The sequence below is a fragment of the Lichenostomus cassidix genome, chromosome 1 (assembly GCF_008360975.1).
Source record: "Lichenostomus cassidix isolate B80296 chromosome 1, HeHo_3.0, whole genome shotgun sequence".
NCBI classification, from domain to species: domain Eukaryota; kingdom Metazoa; phylum Chordata; class Aves; order Passeriformes; family Meliphagidae; genus Lichenostomus; species Lichenostomus cassidix.
The window spans coordinates 110015950-110023155 of NC_139479.1; positions in this window are offsets into that span (position 1 = coordinate 110015950).

Consider the following 7206-nt stretch of genomic DNA (forward strand, 5'->3'; position numbering starts at 1 on the left):
CATCTCCAGGAGAAACAAGAAAGTTTCCTTTATTCTGCGTCCTCAGAGATAAAAAAAACCAAACCAGAGAGAGAGAGACAGAGAGAGAGAAACTACTTGCCTGAGATCACAAAAGAAAAGAGCTGCAAAGAATTAAACCCAAATCTCCTCGCTTACTATGACATTATTTGATTCTCTGCTTAGGCTTCATTATATCATTTTTAAAAGTCTATAAAATGTTAAAGTCAGGAAACAAGCAAGGGAGCTCCTTTGACATAAGAGTGCCGGGTCTAGAGTAGAGATGTGATGAAAGAATATAGAAATTTGTTCTTTTTAGGTAGTCTCTTTAATGTTAATTCTTAGTGTTTGCATGGCTGGGGCTTCAGAAAATAGTACCGTTGAGATTTGCTTAATTTGCCATTAACAGCTGTGGTGTCAGATCCCCTGGGTTTTCAGTCATTTTAAAATCCAGAAACATAGATAAGCCAAACACCAAAACTGGGACTCAAACAAGTGGGACTTTAAGGCAAAACAAAGCACAAAAGCATCAGAGACTCCGTGAGTAATCAGTGAAAACAAGCAAGGCTGTAGTCAGCCTGTGTTTTCAGAGATGTTGGGAAGTGAAAAATTACTTCACACAAGGAAATTTTGCATGAAGCCAGTAAGAAAAATGTTAAGCAGATTTCTGTGGAGGTCCACAATCAAGCTTTCACTCTGTCCATTCAACATTACACTAAGATGACACCTCAGGCTACCACTTGGTAGCCTGAGGAAGAGGTGTGACCTTCTGAACATTGAGCAGATATCAAGCTCTCACCACATCACCATAACCAGCAGTTTTCTGATCCAGATACAGCCACCACAGGATCTGAGGAGGGGCACATCCTCCTGAGGCAGGCAGTGAATTTTGGTGTGTCCATTTATCCCCCCACATTGCCGAAGAATGGACACAAAAAACATATAGCAGTCATCTTGAATGTCTGCCTTGCATCAAGACAGATTCATTCATTTCCATCTCTGCCCAAACACCTGCTGACTCCTCTGATGTGAAGCCATCACACATCAAATTAGCGATGAGACTGATAATTAAAATTTCCTAACACTTTGCAATAAAAGACTTCGTTGGTATTACTTCTCAAAGCTTTTCACGGCTCAGACTAACCCCCTTCTGCCTCAAACACCAGGACTGTCTGGGCCAATACACGAACCTGGCCTGGCCCACCTTGCCAAGTACCAAAAACAAACTTGGATCAAAATGCTCTCCTCATTACAGAAAAAACTCCAAATATTTCTCTGTAGCAGCTCTTACCCACACCCCCTTTTTCTACTTGCAGAGCATGCACTGAGCATGACTCCAAACACCAACCCCACAGGGTCCCCTGGCTCTCCCAAATTACAGGGACACAGTGAGAGCTTTGGGGCTCAGGGCTGCTCCCAACACAGCTCTTCTTGCACAAAACCAAGTAAGACCCCTGCTCAGCATGTAAAGGTATTTTGCCAAGCCATCTGTGCAACTGCAGAGCTGTTGGCAATTCCCATTTTCTCCCTGAGCTTCTTGATCCTTAAGGCAGCTCTTTTTGCAGGGCAACCATCTTCCCCATCCTTGCAGGGTTTCCCTGTGTTCCTAATGTCCATTTCAATAGAATTCACCCTCATTTCCAGAGCTGGCTGGGCTGATGTTTCCTCTGGTTTAGAAGAGAAGTCCCCAACATCTTTACATCTTTAACATAAAGAAATTACCAGCTTCATTTAAAATTAAATCCTGAGTTTCTCAGTCCATTCTTCACCATTTAGTTTGTTCCAGTTATACTTGATTTTCCCTTTTTGAGATAAGAATGAGATCACAAAGCCATGTTCCAGGTCACAACAACTAAATCAACTTCAGTTACTCACTCAAGGTTTTTTTCTACAGCTATCTCCTCTAAGTTGTTTATGTTAGTGACAAAACCAAAATTTTAAGTCGTATCGGCCTCTGGTTCATTGACTGTTAGGTTAAATAGATCTTCTGTTGTCACTCCCATGGCATATGATTGATAATGGATTTCATTCTGGATGACTAAGAAAATTTCCTGTGACACAAATCTCTGGAGTATTTCACTCTCTAAAAGCATTCAGTACTTCTTTATTCGTATCAAAATTCAACTCCCCAGTCTATCCCAGGAGGGCCTCCTTTGACATCTTTTCCTGGAATAATTCTGATGGAAACTAATCTACGTTATCCACATTACCACTTTTTTTTCTTAACATCTTTAAAATATGTTTCTACTCCTCCAATACCTTTAAATCATTATTCTATCATTTCTCTACAGCCCATTTCCAACATGATTGCTCCTGTCATGTAATAATCACTGCTGCTCTTCCACCTCAACGTAGTTGATGTCATATTCAGTTTCCTGCTCTAACACCTGCAGTAAGTTTCCTTGATGTGAACACACAGGCACATCTGTTGTCTCCTATTGACTATATAGCCATAAAAAAGTAAATAATCTAACTATTAATATTGCCCACTAAACTACAGTTGGCAGCAGTTTTACTCCCTTTTCTCCTTCTCCTTGTATTATAAAGATAGCTGCAAGGATTTCACTATTTTCCCAAACAATTTTATTAATTTCTTAATTTAGATTTCTTCTCACAAGCCTTCTTAAGTGTGATACAAGGAAACCATGTCTTCAGCATTATCCACCCTCAGATAAATCCCTTTTGCATGACTTTTCCTTCCAACCACACTCCTTGCACTGACTGCACTGATCTGCAAGAACTTTTCTGTCCTTCCATTCAGAGCATTTTACCAGAGTTCACCTAAACCAAGTCTGTCTTGAATATTGCTTTCACACAGTTATTTTTTATTCACTTCAGCCACTGACACTTGTTTTAACAAGGAAAAACCCCCTGCTGATCCTTCCTGTGACCTTCAGATTGTTTTCAGCCTCAACACCGTCCTACATCCGTCCTCGAGGATGTGGTTCATGAGTTTCCCACTCACCAGTGGAAACCTGACCAGTTTTTCCTCAAGCAGGCTTGTTCACACTCCTGCATGTGCCCTTTTGGGGACAGGTGAGAATCTTTGAAGTCTTCTCCCTTACTGTCCCTCTTCCTGACTCTTGCCTCTCTTTTGGAGTGAGGTAATTTGCTCCTCTGTTTTAACCCTTGTTTCCTTTGCTACTTGTTGATTGTTTTCTTCAACTTCACCACAGTAGTGCCTCTTCCTCTCAGCATTTAACTACCAAAAGGTGGGTTTCCACCACCAGCATCAATATTTTTTCATAGAACATAATTCAATTTGTGGAACTCCTTGCTGCAGTTTGTATCATAGATCAAAAACATACAATAAGAAAGGTTAAAAGAGAGTGAAGTAATTATGGAGGGCAGGTTTATGAGTGGCTGTTAAGAGAAGATTCAAATGCAACCTCTATCTCACAAAGTCCTAAATACCTGACTGTAAGAAGCTGAATAAGTTGTCCAAAGAATAAGATAGGTGTAGATTTTCTATGTTTTTTTCTCTTCTGGCCCTTCTGAACCATCCTGTCAAATATTATACAAAGTTAAACCAGTCCCAAGCCATCTCCAGAATGTCAGTTCTGTGTTCCTGAAAAAGAGATGGGTTTCACAACGTCAGGGCTTGTTTCACAGCCAGTTACTTATTCAAATCATGGAATGGTTTGGGTTGGAAGGAGACCTCCAAGTTCATCTGTTCCAATCCCCTGCCATGGGCAGGGCATAAGGCACCACAGAGGCATTCAAGTATTGCTTCAGAGCAAATTCCATCAAACTCTACGAGGCTGGGCTCTGCATTGATGGCACTAAAACTGGAATGGCAAAAGAACTGCCTGCTTATCAGGCAGTGTCTGTATCTACAGGGTTTGCTGAGGGTGAACTCCAGGTATGGGACTGGCCTTGACATTGTACCCAGTAGATGTATTGCAAGAATTTGACTTTTTACACTTTTTTTGGTCACACAAACACCCTCTTTTTTTTCTTTACAGATATGCTAATTCTCCATTTGCACTTAAGCACAATGACTTTTTAAATGCAAGCTGTTGTGCAGTAACAGTAGAAATTCTATGCCAGTCTTTCTTTTATGTACATACATTTATATATATGTAACTACTGAATAACTACTGAAATGGGACAAATGCATTTGCAAATCATTGTGCAGATTGATCTTAAATCATTCTTTGTGGTATTTCAGCATTTCTGAAGAAAATGTGAGACTTGGCCAGCAATAATGCCTGCGTGCAACCATGGCTCCTATGTTTTCTTGCCAAGCAATCCAGCTTGAGCAGGTCAAGAATCAGTCTCCAATGCTTTTTGCTAGACTGAAAATCACAGGAGTACTCAGTATTTGGCCCCATCTTTTCCATGCACATCCTTTGTGTGATCAAGAAAGATCTTCAATACGTGAGCACTGCAAATCTGCATTTTTCAGTGCCTTCTTGGAGCTGATGCTGAAGTTATTTCTTGCATACAAAACAGATTTAAAAAAAGAAAAAAAAAAAATCACACTGCAGGAAGAGCTTGTTTAACAAAAGCTAAGTTTATCTCATCAGCTGCGTAGCTCAGCAGGAGTGATTTGACAGAGCACAGCACGGGTTGGGGGATTTTATTCTGGGCTAGCTCTGCTCTGATCCTGTGAGCTGAACACCCGTGAGCAGCTGGAGAGCATTGGGTGAAGCCCTGGGGTGCTGCAGAAAAGATGCAGCGTTTGCTGTGTGCTCCAAGGCTGCTGGACAATACCAACCCAGCACAGAGAGCACGAGACCACCAGGAGTTTCTTTTCAAAAGCACATTCCTGACCCAGGCTAACACGGTGTGAATGCATCTGCCAACAGATGACTGCAGAAAACAACAGCAACAGGAGAGTCCCAAGGACAGAACATGGACACAGCCTTGGTGTGATCCAGCCTCTCGATACCAGAGCTCAGATCTCTTTTTGCTCATTTGACAAGCCCTATTTGAAATGTGTTTTTCTAATAATGTGCTACAGGGGGATGGTGACAGCTGCAAGCTGAGAGCTAAAGAATGTTTTGTGTTTAGCAGAACATTTCCTCCATGCTTTAGCATCTTCTATGGCGTTTCTTATTCTCTCCTCTATACCCTACCCCAAGCTGTCTCCTACGCCAAAATTAGCTCCAGTGAAGGCACTAAATATCATCAGTTCCAAACTGCTGCAGCTGGTCAGAGGTGGGCAGTACTGACCAACAGGGATTACATTCTTTTCTGCCTTACACCAGATTGATACCAGGACAAGAGAAAGGCTCAAAATACTCACAGGAAAGGAAAAAAAAAATCCATTAGTCTGAGATGCACTTTACAGTCACTGTCAAGATGGGATTTCCATTTGTGTATCAGCAATTCAGATTCTTTCTAAAAGAGAGAAATTATATGCAAACAATATTATAATGGAAGACAAAGACTGGGATTTTGACTGCACAGAAGAAAGATTTATTTCAGGTTATGGTTTCCACAGCAACTTTTCGTTTTATCCCCTCATGTGTCTATCTGTCTTATAAGGTCTTTCACAACATTTATATGTAATGAGATGTTCTGTTGATAGGAAATTATTAAGAAATTAATTTCTCAAGGAAAAGAACTATAACTTTTCCTGTATATATTCACAGCTTCACACACACAGGCAGAGCAATGTACCTATGAATCAAGATATTTGCATATAGGTTTACATTTTTATTTTTGCCATCTAGAGCAGCATGAAATTGGCAGCCGCTGTTGATTACACAAGAATGACAATGATGAAGGATGTGATACTAAGTGTAGCTGGTAGATATTCAGACCTGGAGGCAGGCAGTGCTCCTGAAGGTATCAGAGTTTTGCAGGCACTAACTTGCCTGATTAAGGAGGCAGCCCTAACTATACCCTATCTGGTGCTGTTGGATTCTAATCTTCCTGATTTGAATATTTCAAGCAAGTTGTACAAAAAGACGAGCAGCCAGACCAGAGCTTTGCAGTAGCTGGCTTGCTCATCTGTTTATTCCACACAACACTCCTCTCACACAAGAGATGGAGTTTCAACAAGACATTTATGTACTAAGCATGTTGTTCTGCTGCACGTGGCCACATGTTTTGCACAGAAGAGGGGGTTGCATTCTTCAGAGATCATAAATCTAACACAGAAACAATTTCAGGGGGGTTGCCCATGGATTCTTTTTCAGACGTACACATGGAAATCTAAAATATAAGCACAGCTAGATATGAACATTATGATATGACAATATAAACTCTGTTGGGCTGTGGCAGAAGTGAGACAAAAATCAATCCCAAAAGCACTTAGCCTTGTTTGCTCAGCAGTACTTATTGACAGCTGAGAGAATAGAATGAGTGGAAATGAAATTCTCAGAGCTCAGTACACAGTGATGAGATTAAAGTCAGAAGACCTAGAGAGGGACCATCCACATAAAAATGCCTTAATAATGTAGAATCTGATGTTTACAGCATCCTCTTTCCTATTATAGTTCTGCTGGTGACTAAGCCTGGTGTGGTGCACTGACCTTGGCTGGCTGCCACCTGCCCAGCCAGACACTCTCTCACTGCCCCTCCTCAGCCATACAGGGGAGAAAATATGATGGAAAAGTTCAAGGTCAAGATAAGAACAGGGAGATCATACACCAGTTACTGTCATGGCAAAGCAGATTTGACTTGGGGAAGTTAATATAATTTGTTAGTAATTAATAATAGAGGAGGAGAGTGAGAAACAAAAACAAAATTTAAACCCCCCTTGTTCCCACTCCCTCTTCTTCACAGATTTACCTCATGCTCCCCAGCAGTGCAGTGGGATGAGGAATGGGGGTTGTGGGTCAGTTCATACTTCATCTCTGCTGCTCCTTCTTCACACTCTTCCTCTGCTCCAGCAAGTTCCTTACCATGGCATAGAGTCCTTCCAAAATTGCTTCAATATGGGTCCTTCCCACAGGCTGCAGCTCTTCATGAACTGCTCCAGCATGGGCCCTAGCCAGGGGTGCAGTCCTTGAGGAACAGGCTGCTCCAGTATGGGTCCTGCCAGAAAACCTACTCCTCCTGCATGGACACCTCTCCAGGGTCACAGCTCCTGGCAGGAGTCTGCTCCTCCATGGGATCCTCATGGGCTACAGGCAGAAATCTCCTCCAGCATGGGATCCTCATGGGCTGCAGGAGGAAATCTGCTCCTCCATGGATCTCCATGGGCTGCAGGGGCACAGCTGCTTCACCATGGTCTCAGCACAGACTCCAGGGGAA